The sequence below is a fragment of the Pseudophryne corroboree genome, chromosome 8 (genome assembly GCF_028390025.1).
Source record: "Pseudophryne corroboree isolate aPseCor3 chromosome 8, aPseCor3.hap2, whole genome shotgun sequence".
NCBI classification, from domain to species: Eukaryota; Metazoa; Chordata; class Amphibia; order Anura; family Myobatrachidae; genus Pseudophryne; species Pseudophryne corroboree.
The window spans coordinates 167016399-167030512 of record NC_086451.1 but is presented as its reverse complement, the minus strand read 5'-3'; the positions used below and the strand labels follow the sequence as shown (position 1 = coordinate 167030512).

At 42.9% G+C, this 14114-nt stretch overlaps 1 non-coding gene across 1 annotated transcript; it reads left to right on the top strand.

Annotated features, from left to right (window-relative positions):
• Window positions 1-7411: 7411 nt before the first annotated feature.
• On the top strand, window positions 7412-7574 carry LOC134952372 (U1 spliceosomal RNA). Its single transcript, XR_010184912.1, has one exon. It is a non-coding gene; the product is annotated as a U1 spliceosomal RNA (small nuclear RNA).
• The last annotated feature ends 6540 nt before the right edge of the window (window positions 7575-14114 follow it).

The following is a 14114-nucleotide window of genomic DNA, read 5'->3' as shown; positions in this document are numbered from 1 at the left end:
TCAAATAGTGTGCTTAGAGGTGCAGATAAATAGGGATATCTAATAATTCACCCACTATTCTATAGAATTATTAGATATCCCTATTTATCTGCATTACTCACCTAACACTCAGCATTTATCTACATGCTGATGCTATTCATAGCACTTAGCTTGCAAGTATTTTACCCATAAGGAGACACATTAGATGTTCCCTCTCTTTTCATTAAAGACGTCCCCAGCAACCATACTGTACTATACTATAACAGGAATAATTACTGTGGGGGATTATACCATTTGATCTGGAATAAAGGGAAAATATTGTGGAAAGAGTGCTGTAAGTGTATGATATGTAGAACTATTGTCAGGTTCTGACATTTGTCAAGTGAATTACTAATATACATTCAACTAATATTACATAGTGTCCAGTAATTCAGTATCAGACTAATTGATATAGTCAATTTGGATCAATAATAAAGACACAACACAGGTAGCGAACCTTGATATTAATAAATGTATTTCAATTTATTATATATGGTAATTACATTATACAAACTTATTGTACTTTATTTCGTGTTTAGACAATTTTAACGAATTTATTAAAAGTTAATTTTTAAATCATCATTTGTGCGCCAGCAAAAGAGACATTCTTTTCTCTTCTCCTTTCCTGCATAACATTACTTGTCTCTGGTTGCACCCCCAAACGTCCTACAATTAATATTTAATATAACTGATGGACATTTATTGGGGCGCATTGGAAAATTCAGGGCTATGCCGTGTAGATGATGGCCTAACAGGAGGCTTTAAAATTTTCTTTCTAGTGTCCTTCGTTTGGGAGAAAAATGCAAAGGTACAAGACAGCTTTTCCTTGCCAATATCTCTCTTTTGCAAAGAGCTGCGTATTGGAAAATTCAGGGCTATGCCGGGTAGATGATGGCCTAACAGGAGGCTTTAAAATTTTCTTTCTAGTGTCCTTCGTTTGGGAGAAAAATGCAAAGGTACAAGACAGCTTTTCCTTGCCAATATCTCTCTTTTGCAAAGAGCTGCGCATTGGAAAATTAAGGGCTATACCGTGTAGATGAAGCACTAACAGGAGGCTTTAAAATTTTCATTCTAGTGTCCTTCGTTTGGGAGAAAAATGCAAAGGTACAAGACAGCTTTTCCTTGCCAATATCTCTATTTTGCAAAGAGCTACGCATTGGAAAATTCAGGGCTATACCGTGTAGATGAAGCACTAACAGGAGGCTTTAAAATTTTCATTCTAGTGTCCTTCGTTTGGGAGAAAAATCCAATGGTACAAGACAGCTTTTCCTTGCCAATATCTCTCTTTTGCAAAGAGCTGCGCATTGGAAAATTCAGGGCTATGCCGTGTAGATGATGGCCTAACAGGAGGCTTTAAAATTTTCTTTCTAGTGTCCTTCGTTTGGGAGAAAAATGCAAAGGTACAAGACAGCTTTTCCTTGCCAATATCTCTCTTTTGCAAAGAGCTGCGCATTGGAAAATACAGGGCTATGCCGTGTAGATGATGGCCTAACAGGAGGCTTTAAAATTTTCTTTCTAGTGTCCTTCGTTTGGGAGAAAAATGCAAAGGTACAAGACAGCTTTTCCTTGCCAATATCTCTCTTTTGCAAAGAGCTGCGTATTGGAAAATTCAGGGCTATGCCGGGTAGATGATGGCCTAACAGGAGGCTTTAAAATTTTCTTTCTAGTGTCCTTCGTTTGGGAGAAAAATGCAAAGGTGCAAGACAGCTTTTCCTTGCAAATATCTCTCTTTTGCAAAGAGCTGCGCATTGGAAAATTCAGGGCTATACCGTGTAGATGAAGCCCTAACAGGAGGCTTTAAAATTTTCATTCTAGTGTCCTTCGTTTGGGAGAAAAATGCAAAGGTACAAGACAGCTTTTCCTTGCCAATATCTCTCTTTTGCAAAGAGCTGCGTATTGGAAAATTCAGGGCTATGCCGTGTAGATGATGGCCTAACAGGAGGCTTTAAAATTTTCTTTCTAGTGTCCTTCGTTTGGGAGAAAAATGCAAAGGTACAAGACAGCTTTTCCTTGCCAATATCTCTCTTTTGCAAAGAGCTGCGCATTGGAAAATTCAGGGCTATACCGTGTAGATGAAGCACTAACAGGAGGCTTTAAAATTTTCATTCTAGTGTCCTTCGTTTGGGAGAAAAATGCAAAGGTACAAGACAGCTTTTCCTTGCCAATATCTCTCTTTTGCAAAGAGCTGCGCATTGGAAAATTCAGGGCTATGCCGTGTAGATGATGGCCTAACAGGAGGCTTTAAAATTTTCTTTCTAGTGTCCTTCGTTTGGGAGAAAAATGCAAAAGTACAAGACAGATTTTCCTTGCCAATATCTCTCTTTTGCAAAGAGCTGCGCATTGGAAAATTCAGGGCTATACCGTGTAGATGAAGCCCTAACAGGAGGCTTTAAAATTTTCATTCTAGTGTCCTTCGTTTGGGAGAAAAATGCAAAGGTACAAGACAGCTTTTCCTTGCCAATATCTCTCTTTTGCAAAGAGCTGCGCATTGGAAAATTCAGGGCTATGCCGTGTAGATGATGGCCTAACAGGAGGCTTTAAAATTTTCTTTCTAGTGTCCTTCGTTTGGGAGAAAAATGCAAAGGTACAAGACAGCTTTTCCTTGCCAATATCTCTCTTTTGCAAAGAGCTGCGCATTGGAAAATTCAGGGCTATACCGTGTAGATGAAGCCCTAACAGGAGGCTTTAAAATTTTCATTCTAGTGTCCTTCGTTTGGGAGAAAAATGCAAAGGTACAAGACAGCTTTTCCTTGCCAATATCTCTCTTTTGCAAAGAGCTGCGCATTGGAAAATTCAGGGCTATGCCGTGTAGATGATGGCCTAACAGGAGGCTTTAAAATTTTCTTTCTAGTGTCCTTCGTTTGGGAGAAAAATGCAAAGGTACAAGACAGCTTTTCCTTGCCAATATCTCTCTTTTGCAAAGAGCTGCGCATTGGAAAATTCAGGGCTATGCCGTGTACCTGATGGCCTAACAGGAGGCTTTAAAATTTTCTTTCTAGTGTCCTTCGTTTGGGAGAAAAATGCAAAGGTACAAGACAGCTTTTCCTTGCCAATATCTCTCTTTTGCAAAGAGCTACGCATTGGAAAATTCAGGGCTATACCGTGTAGACGAAGCACTAACAGGAGGCTTTAAAATTTTCATTCTAGTGTCCTTCGTTTGGGAGAAAAATGCAAAGGTACAAGACAGCTTTTCCTTGCCAATATCTCTCTTTTGCAAAGAGCTACGCATTGGAAAATTCAGGGCTATACCGTGTAGATGAAGCACTAACAGGAGGCTTTAAAATTTTCATTCCAGTGTCCTTCGTTTGGGAGAAAAATCCAATGGTACAAGACAGCTTTTCCTTGCCAATATCTCTCTTTTGCAGAGAGCTGCGCATTGGAAAATTCAGGGCTATGCCGTGTAGATGATGGCCTAACAGGAGGCTTTAAAATTTTCTTTCTAGTGTCCTTCGTTTGGGAGAAAAATGCAAAGGTACAATACTGCTTTTCCTTGCCAATATCTCTCTTTTGCAGAGAGCTGCGCATTGGAAAATTCAGGGCTATGCCGTGTAGATGAAGCCCTAACAGGAGGCTTTAAAATTTTCTTTCTAGTGTCCTTCGTTTGGGAGAAAAATGCAAAGGTACAAGACAGCTTTTCCTTGCCAATATCTCTCTTTTGCAAAGAGCTGCGCATTGGAAAATTCAGGGCTATGCCGTGTAGATGATGGCCTAACAGGAGGCTTTAAAATTTTCTTTCTAGTGTCCTTCGTTTGGGAGAAAAATGCAAAGGTGCAAGACAGCTTTTCCTTGCCAATATCTCTCTTTTGCAAAGAGCTACGCATTGGAAAAATCAGGGCTATACCGTGTAGATGAAGCACTAACAGGAGGCTTTAAAATTTTCATTCTAGTGTCCTTAGTTTGGGAGAAAAATCCAATGGTACAAGACAGCTTTTCCTTGCCAATATCTCTCTTTTGCAGAGAGCTGCGCATTGGAAAATTCAGGGCTATGCCGTGTAGATGATGGCCTAACAGGAGACTTTAAAATTTTCTTTCTAGTGTCCTTCGTTTGGGAGAAAAATGCAAAGGTACAAGACAGCTTTTCCTTGCCAATATCTCTCTTTTGCAGAGAGCTGTGCATTGGAAAATTCAGGGCTATGCCGTGTAGATGATGGCCTAACAGGAGGCTTTAAAATTTTCTTTCTAGTGTCCTTCGTTTGGGAGAAAAATGCAAAGGTACAAGACAGCTTTTCCTTGCCAATATCTCTCTTTTGCAAAGAGCTACGCATTGGAAAATTCAGGGCTATGTCGTGTAGATGATGGCCTAACAGGAGGCTTTAAAATTTTCTTTCTAGTGTCCTTCGTTTGGGAGAAAAATGCAAAGGTACAAGACAGCTTTTCCTTGCCAATATCTCTCTTTTGCAAAGAGCTGCGTATTGGAAAATTCAGGGCTATGCCGTGTAGATGATGGCCTAACAGGAGGCTTTAAAATTTTCTTTCTAGTGTCCTTCGTTTGGGAGAAAAATGCAAAGGTACAAGACAGCTTTTCCCTGCCAATATCTCTCTTTTGCAAAGAGCTGCGCATTGGAAAATTCAGGGCTATACCGTGTAGATGAAGCACTAACAGGAGGCTTTAAAATTTTCATTCTAGTGTCCTTCGTTTGGGAGAAAAATGCAAAGGTACAAGACAGCTTTTCCTTGGCAATATCTCTCTTTTGCAAAGAGCTGCGCATTGGAAAATTCAGGGCTATGCCGTGTAGATGATGGCCTAACAGGAGGCTTTAAAATTTTCTTTCTAGTGTCCTTCGTTTGGGAGAAAAATGCAAAAGTACAAGACAGATTTTCCTTGCCAATATCTCTCTTTTGCAAAGAGCTGCGCATTGGAAAATTCAGGGCTATGCCGTGTAGATGATGGCCTAACAGGAGGCTTTAAAATTTTCTTTCTAGTGTCCTTCGTTTGGGAGAAAAATGCAAAGGTACAAGACAGCTTTTCCTTGCCAATATCTCTCTTTTGCAAAGAGCTGCGCATTGGAAAATTCAGGGCTATACCGTGTAGATGAAGCCCTAACAGGAGGCTTTAAAATTTTCATTCTAGTGTCCTTCGTTTGGGAGAAAAATGCAAAGGTACAAGACAGCTTTTCCTTGCCAATATCTCTCTTTTGCAAAGAGCTGCGCATTGGAAAATTCAGGGCTATGCCGTGTAGATGATGGCCTAACAGGAGGCTTTAAAATTTTCTTTCTAGTGTCCTTCGTTTGGGAGAAAAATGCAAAGGTACAAGACAGCTTTTCCTTGCCAATATCTCTCTTTTGCAAAGAGCTGCGCATTGGAAAATTCAGGGCTATGCCGTGTACATGATGGCCTAACAGGAGGCTTTAAAATTTTCTTTCTAGTGTCCTTTGTTTGGGAGAAAAATGCAAAGGTACAAGACAGCTTTTCCTTGCCAATATCTCTCTTTTGCAAAGAGCCACGCATTGGAAAATTCAGGGCTATACCGTGTAGATGAAGCACTAACAGGAGGCTTTAAAATTTTCATTCTAGTGTCCTTCGTTTGGGAGAAAAATGCAAAGGTACAAGACAGCTTTTCCTTGCCAATATCTCTCTTTTGCAAAGAGCTACGCATTGGAAAATTCAGGGCTATAACGTGTAGATGAAGCACTAACAGGAGGCTTTAAAATTTTCATTCCAGTGTCCTTCGTTTGGGAGAAAAATCCAATGGTACAAGACAGCTTTTCCTTGCCAATATCTCTCTTTTGCAGAGAGCTGCGCATTGGAAAATTCAGGGCTATGCCGTGTAGATGATGGCCTAACAGGAGGCTTTAAAATTTTCTTTCTAGTGTCCTTCGTTTGGGAGAAAAATGCAAAGGTACAATACTGCTTTTCCTTGCCAATATCTCTCTTTTGCAGAGAGCTGCGCATTGGAAAATTCAGGGCTATGCCGTGTAGATGAAGCCCTAACAGGAGGCTTTAAAATTTTCTTTCTAGTGTCCTTTGTTTGGGAGAAAAATGCAAAGGTACAAGACAGCTTTTCCTTGCCAATATCTCTCTTTTGCAAAGAGCTGCGCATTGGAAAATTCAGGGCTATGCCGTGTAGATGATGGCCTAACAGGAGGCTTTAAAATTTTCTTTCTAGTGTCCTTCGTTTGGGAGAAAAATGCAAAGGTGCAAGACAGCTTTTCCTTGCCAATATCTCTCTTTTGCAAAGAGCTACGCATTGGAAAAATCAGGGCTATACCGTGTAGATGAAGCACTAACAGGAGGCTTTAAAATTTTCATTCTAGTGTCCTTCGTTTGGGAGAAAAATCCAATGGTACAAGACAGCTTTTCCTTGCCAATATCTCTCTTTTGCAGAGAGCTGCGCATTGGAAAATTCAGGGCTATGCCGTGTAGATGATGGCCTAACAGGAGGCTTTAAAATTTTCTTTCTAGTGTCCTTCGTTTGGGAGAAAAATGCAAAGGTACAAGACAGCTTTTCCTTGCCAATATCTCTCTTTTGCAGAGAGCTGTGCATTGGAAAATTCAGGGCTATGCCGTGTAGATGATGGCCTAACAGGAGGCTTTAAAATTTTCTTTCTAGTGTCCTTCGTTTGGGAGAAAAATGCAAAGGTACAAGACAGCTTTTCCTTGCCAATATCTCTCTTTTGCAAAGAGCTGCGCATTGGAAAATTCAGGGCTATACCGTGTAGATGAAGCACTAACAGGAGGCTTTAAAATTTTCATTCTAGTGTCCTTCGTTTGGGAGAAAAATGCAAAGGTACAAGACAGCTTTTCCTTGCCAATATCTCTCTTTTGCAAAGAGCTGCGCATTGGAAAATTCAGGGCTATGCCGTGTAGATGATGGCCTAACAGGAGGCTTTAAAATTTTCTTTCTAGTGTCCTTCGTTTGGGAGAAAAATGCAAAGGTACAAGACAGCTTTTCCTTGCCAATATCTCTCTTTTGCAAAGAGCTACGCATTGGAAAATTCAGGGCTATGTCGTGTAGATGATGGCCTAACAGGAGGCTTTAAAATTTTCTTTCTAGTGTCCTTCGTTTGGGAGAAAAATGCAAAGGTACAAGACAGCTTTTCCTTGCCAAAATCTCTCTTTTGCAAAGAGCTGCGCAATGGAAAATTCAGGGCTATGCCGTGTAGATGATGGCCTAACAGGAAGCTTTAAAATTTTCTTTCTAGTGTCCTTCGTTTGGGAGAAAAATGCAAAGGTACAAGACAGCTTTTCCTTTGCAATATCTCTCTTTTGCAAAGAGCTGCGCATTGAAATATTCAGGGCTATACCGTGTAGATGAAGCACTAACAGGAGGCTTTAAAATTTTCATTCTAGTGTCCTTCGTTTCGAGAGTTTCCTTGTGCTGCCTCGGTTGGATCTCCTTCACTTGACAGGGGGGTGCCCGAGCAGCGACCCTCCCCAGCTCTATCCCAAATCTTACTTACCTGCCAGGTGAGATACTATGATCATGAAGCTGCTTCTCCCAGGGCAAGGCTCACCCATTGCACTCTGGGTGTGCTGCTCCTGCGATTTCCCCAAATGTGGGAAACTTGACTGCATAATTTGTGTTTCCCCTGGTCGGCTCTCGTATAATTCAGATCTCTTTGTCTCAGGTCTCTCTCCAGCCTAGTTTGCTGTCTGTTTCCACTTCTCTTTTCTTGAGCCGCTCCCTTCTATGCCCTTGCGCACTATCCTGACTTCTCCCGTCTGCTTAATTTGTGCCTTCCAACGCACAATGCGAACTACAGGTAGTGCTGCAGGGCCCACACCCTTTTACTTGCCTTACAGATCAGCTCTGGAGCTGTTACAGTGCCCAGCTGCTGCAAGAAATCAGCTTGAATGCTTCAGGGGCTGGGGCATAGCCAACATGAGCCCCACACCGAAGGAGGGTGGAGGTGTTTAATGCGAACTAGGGGTCATCCAAGCGCCGCAAAAGGCTGCCATGCCCTGCACGCCCCTTTTCTCTTTTCATATGCAGATGTAGGTCCCTGCGGCCCTGGCATTACCGCTCCAACTAGTCACCCCTGGCCGGGGTTCCCTGGAGGAGTGGGGACCCCTTAAATCAAGAGGTTCCTCCCCTCGAGGCACCCAAGGGCCAGAGGTGAAGCCCGAGGCTGTCCCCAGCACCCCTGGGTGGTGGGTGCCGGGCTGATAGCCATGTGTGTAAAAAAAGAATATTGTTTTTTGTTGTTGTAGAACTACAAGGCCCAGCAAGCCTCCCCCGCTTGCTGGTACTTGGAGAACCTCAAGTACCAGCAGGCAGGGAAATAACGGGCTTGCTGGTACCTGTAGTTCTACAACAACAAAAAATACCCAAATAAAAACACAAACACACACAGCGTGACAGTAAAATTATTGAGACAGGCTGTAGCATGTGGGTGCATGTAACCCTATAAAAGTGATGGATTGGGTGACTATTACAATACCCACTGTTGCTGTCTGAAAAATTATGGATTTATAGATTGCTCTGCCGAGACATGTTTTTTTCTAAAATGCACCACAGGTATGGATGGATAGTATACTTGACGACACAGAGGTAGGTAGAGCAGTGGCCTACTGTACCGTACTGCTATATATTATATTATTTATTATTATTATTATCCTTTATTTATATGGCGCCACAAGGGTTCCGCAGTGCCCAATTACAGAGTACATAAACAAATAATCAAACAGGAAAACAGCAACTTACAGTTGACGACAATATAGGACAAGTACAGGGTAAATAAACATAGCTACATCAGCAGATGACACTGGAATAAGTATCAGGTGGCAGAAGACTGCTGGATTTGGTGCAGCTGAAGATTATTAAAGTAAGAAAAGAGTAAGCACATGAGGGAAGAGGGCCCTGCTCGTGAGAGCTTACATTCTAAAAGGGAGGGGTAGACAGACAGGGGTGAGACAGATGGGGTACATAGAGAGCATGGAACAGAGGTTTAGGATGAGATTTGGCTGGGTTTGGTGAAGAAGTGGGTCTTGAGAGCCCGTTTGAAGTTTTGTAGAGAGGTGGAGAGTCTGAGGGGGAGAGGTAGGGAATTCCAGAGAAGTGGTGCAGCACGTGAAAAATCTTGGAGGTAGGAGTGGGAGGAAGTAATCCGTAGGCAGGAGTCGGTGTGCATTAGCAGAGCGAAGAGGACGGGTGGGAGTGTAAAGCGAGATAAGATCAGAGATGTAGATGGGAGAGGAGTGGGTGAGGGCTTTGTAAGCAAGTGTGAGAAGCTTGAAATGGATTCTGAAAGGGAAGGGGAGCCAGTGAAGGACTAGTAAGAGAGGAGAGGTGGACGTAGTGCGTTTGGTGAGGAAAATGAGCCGGGAAGCAGCATTGAGGATAGATTGGAGTGGAGAGAGGTATTTGTCAGGAATGCCAGTCAGGAAGAGATTACAGCAGTCCAGTCTGGAGATGACCAGTGAGTGGATAAGAGTCTTAGTAGCATCCTGGGTCAGAAAGGGTCTGATCCTGGAAATATTTTTTAGATGAAAACGGCAGGTTTGTGAGAGGTGCTGAATGTGTGGTTTGAAGGAGAGGGAGGAGTCAAGGATTACTCCAAGACAGCGCACTTGGGGGGTAGAGGAGATAGTAGTGCCATCAATAGATAATGAGATTGTAGGAGGTGAGGTTATGCGGGAGGGAGGGAAGATGATCAGCTCGGTCTTAGACATGTTAAGTTTAAGAAAGAGCTGGGACATCCAGGAAGAGATAGCAGAGAGACAGTTGGAGATACGAGTGAGGAGAGTAGGGGAGAGGTCTGGAGAGGAAAGATAGATTTGAGTGTCATCAGCATAGAGATGATATTGGAAACCAAAAGAACTAATGAGCTTACCTAGTGAGGACGTATAGAGAGAGAAGAGAAGAGGACCAAGGACAGAACCTTGGGGAACCCCTACAGTTAGTGGAAGTGAGGGGGAGGTGGAGTCATGAGAGGAGACAGAGAATGAACGGTCAGAAAGGTAGGACAACAACCAAGAGAGGGCTGTGTTACGCAGACCAATGGAGTGAAGGATTTGCAGTAGGAGAGGATGGTCCACAGTGTCAAAAGCAGCAGAGAGATCAAATAGAATAAGTAGAGAGTAGTGTCCCTTAGATTTAGCAGCATGGAGGTCATTGCATACTTTTGTAAGGGCAGTTTCAGTGGAGTGGAGAGGACGGAAGCCAGACTGGAATGGGTCAAGCAGTGAGTGTGAGGAAAGAAAGGAAGTAAGGCGGTTGTAGACAATACGCTCAAGGAGTTTGGAGGCAAAAGGGAGGAGAGAGATGGGTCGGTAGTTGGAGAGAGTGTTTGGATCAAGGGTAGGTTTTTTAAGAATAGGAGAGATGAGAGCGTGCTTGAAGGCAGAGGGGACAGTGCCTGATGAGAGGGAGAGATTGAGAAGGTGGGAAAGATGGGAAAAAGCAGAAGAAGAGAGGTGGCAAAGGAGGCGGGAGGGGATTGGGTCAAGTGGGGAGGTGGTGAGGGGACAGGAACGAATGAGGGCCATGACTTCCTCTCCAGATGCATGGGAGAAAGATGACAGAGTTGGTGCGAGGGATGGGGAGGGTTGGTAAGGGTTGGGAGAAGGCTGGTTACTGATAGTCTGGTGTGATGTGATGTCCTGACGTATGGAGTCAATTTTGGATGTGAAGTAAGTGGCAAAGTCAAGAGCAGAGAGTGAGGAAGGGAGACGAGGTGGAGGTGGGCAGAGGAGTGAGTTGAGAGTGGCAAAGAGGCGCCGGGGGTTGGAAGACTGGGAGGAGATGAGGTTCTTGAAGTATGACTGTTTAGCAAGAGAAAGGGCAGCACTGAAGGATGAGAGCCTAAGTTTGAAATGGAGGAAGTCTGCCTTAGAGCGTGATTTCCTCCAGTGTCGCTCAGCCGTACGTGAGCATTTTTGCAGATATCTGGTGCATTTGGTGTGCCAGGGTTGAGGTGTTAATTTGTGAGGGTGAATAGTGGTTGGTGGAGCAACAGAGTCAAGAGCAGAAGTAAGGGAAGCATTGTATGTGGAAGTGGCTTGTTCAGGGCATGAGAGAGAGAGAATAGGAGAGAGAAGTGAGTCAAACAGGGAGGAAAGGAATGTGGTGTCAATAGCTTCAATGTTACGCTTAGTGATGGTAGCCTTAGGAGGTAGAGATGGGGAAGTCGAGAGAGATAGGTTGAAGGAGAGCAGGTGGTGGTCAGAGAGGGGAAATGGGGAGTTGGAAAAATCAGAAATATCACAGCGGTGAGTGAAGACCAGATCCAGTGAGCTCCCATTCACATGGGAGGGTGAGGAGGTCCACTGGGAGAGACCAAGTGAAGAGGTGAGGTTAAGGAGTTTAGAGGCAGGGGATTGTGTGGGGATGTCAATAGGGATGTTGAAATCGCCAAGGATAATGGTGGGAATGTCAGAAGAGAGGAAGTGAGGAAGCCAGGAAGCAAAGTTGTCGATTAATTTGGAAGCAGTGCCAGGGGGGCGGTAAATGACAGCTTCTCTAAGATGGACTGGTTGGAAGAGGCATATGGCGTGGACCTCAAATGTAGAGAATATAAGGGATGGTTCTGGTGGTATGAGTTGGTAGGAGTTACTAGAAGGTAAAAGGACCCCAACACCACCCCCATGGCGACCCCCAGGTCGGGGTGTGTGTGTGAATGTAAGGCCCCCAGCAGAGAGAGCAGCAGCAGAAGTAGTGTCAGAGGGCGTAATCCAAGTTTCAGTAATGGCTAGTAGGTGTAGGGAGTTGGAAATGAAAAGGTCATGAGTGGGGACCAGTTTGTTATAAACAGATCTGGCATTCCAGAGGGCACAGGATAGGGGGTATGAGTTTGTGGGAGAGATGTGAATTAGATTTTCAGGGTTGCTGTAGCGATGAGGTGGGATTAACTTTGAGGGCAGGGATGATGAGAGAGTAGTGATGGTACGGGTGCCTGAGCTAGGAGGGGAAACTGCAGGAGGTGGGCAGGGAGGGAGGTCAGTGTGATGTGAATGGGGGTGTGGGGAGGTGACAGGGAAGGGAGAGAGGGAGCAGGGCTGAGTTGTGGGGTAGCAGGACCATGGGGCAGAGGTGAATGAAAGTGGGGTAACAGGAAAGGTGGGGGAAGGAAACAGAGGGATGGAGGGGAGACAGAGGAGGGGAGAGAGGAGGAGGTGGAGGAGACTAGGGGGGAAGGCTAAAGATACATTATTAGGTAGACACTGAGTGATGTGGGGAGTATAAGAAAACCTTGACATAGTGTTAAGTAGGTAAATAGGTTGAGGGAAAGTGGAAGTAGGAGAGGAGACTGTAAGGCAATCCGAGCAGAAGAATTGCAGAAATGCAGGTGAGAAAAGCAGTGTAGGCTCAAGGGGTGTAGATTTAGTATGAAATGAGTCAAAAGCGTAGATAAAGTGGGTGCAGAAAAGTATTTGGAGTGTAAGAAATGAAAGGATTGTGAGAGGTTTAAGAAGCAATGGTAATTATGTTAGATGTTTTAAGTGTTTGCAGGTAAAATTGCATTGGTGCAGCTGTGCTTAAAAAACAAAATTACAATAATACAGATACAGGCATTTGTAGGTGAAATGGGTGGTTTATGAAATGTCCAAGTAAGGTAGTTCTGTGCTATGTAATCAGATGCAACAATCAGGAGGTGAGTGATCTGAGGAGTAAGTGACTCACATTTGTTATTAGTTCTTCAGTTTTCTTTGTTTTGTTAGATTGGTGTGCTTCTGTTTTCCTTCTTTTTCACTTCGATTGAACGCTGATTGAACACTGCTGTTATGTGTCAATTTTATCACGCTTTGATAAAAATGCACGCTTAGATCAATAAATGCACAGCCAAATGGCTTTGCACAGCCTACACCATTGGACTTAAGTAGAAGACTATTACAAGTGAAACCAATAATTGAAATCTGTAACCACACCCCACCCCCTCAAATGCCAGGCAATAAATTACCTTAAAAACAACAACCAGGCATTCCACAAAGATTAAACTGGGTCTATATCATTCAAAACTTTAAAAAAGTACTTCAAAATCACATACTATGCAATAATGTTTCAATTTGCATTACCCAGCAGAATTAGCTTTGCATATATAGATATAGTGCAGCAGAATATATTGTTGTCTGTAGTCAATTGTAATTACCTGTAGGTGACAAGAAGAGAAGAAACGTCAATTCACAATCAATATCAGCTGAAGATAAATTAACGCTGATTGAACGCTGCTGTTATGTGTCAATTTTATCACGCTTTGATAAAAATGCACGCTTAGATCAATAAATGCACAGCCAAACGGCTTTGCACAGCCTACACCATTGGACTTAAGTAGAAGACTATTACAAGTGAAACCAATAATTGAAATCTGTAACCACACCCCACCCCCTCAAATGCCAGGCAATAAATTACCTTAAAAACAACAACCAGGCATTCCACAAAGATTAAACTGGGTCTATATCATTCAAAACTTTAAAAAAGTACTTCAAAATCACATACTATGCAATAATGTTTCAATTTGCATAACCCAGCAGAATTAGCTTTGCATATATAGATATAGTGCAGCAGAATATATTGGTGGTTGTAGTCAATTGTAATTACCTGTAGGTGACAAGAAGAGAAGAAACGTCAATTCACAATCAATATCAGCTGAAGATAAATTAACGCTGATTGAACGCTGCTGTTATGTGTCAATTTTATCACGCTTTGATAAAAATGCACGCTTAGATCAATAAATGCACAGCCAAACGGCTTTGCACAGCCTACACCATTGGACTTAAGTAGAAGACTATTACAAGTGAAACCAATAATTGAAATCTGTAACCACACCCCACCCCCTCAAATGCCAGGCAATAAATTACCTTAAAAACAACAACCAGGCATTCCACAAAGATTAAACTGGGTCTATATCATTCAAAACTTTAAAAAAGTACTTCAAAATCACATACTATGCAATAATGTTTCAATTTGCATTACCCAGCAGAATTAGCTTTGCATATATAGATATAGTGCAGTAGAATATATTGGTGGTTGTAGTCAATTGTAATTACCTGTAGGTGACAAGAAGAGAAGAAACGTCAATTCACAATCAATATCAGCTGAAGATAAATTAACGCTGATTGAACGCTGCTGTTATGTGTCAATTTTATCACGCTTTGATAAAAATGCACGCTTAGATCAATAAATGCACAGCCAAACGGCTTTGCACAGCCTACACCA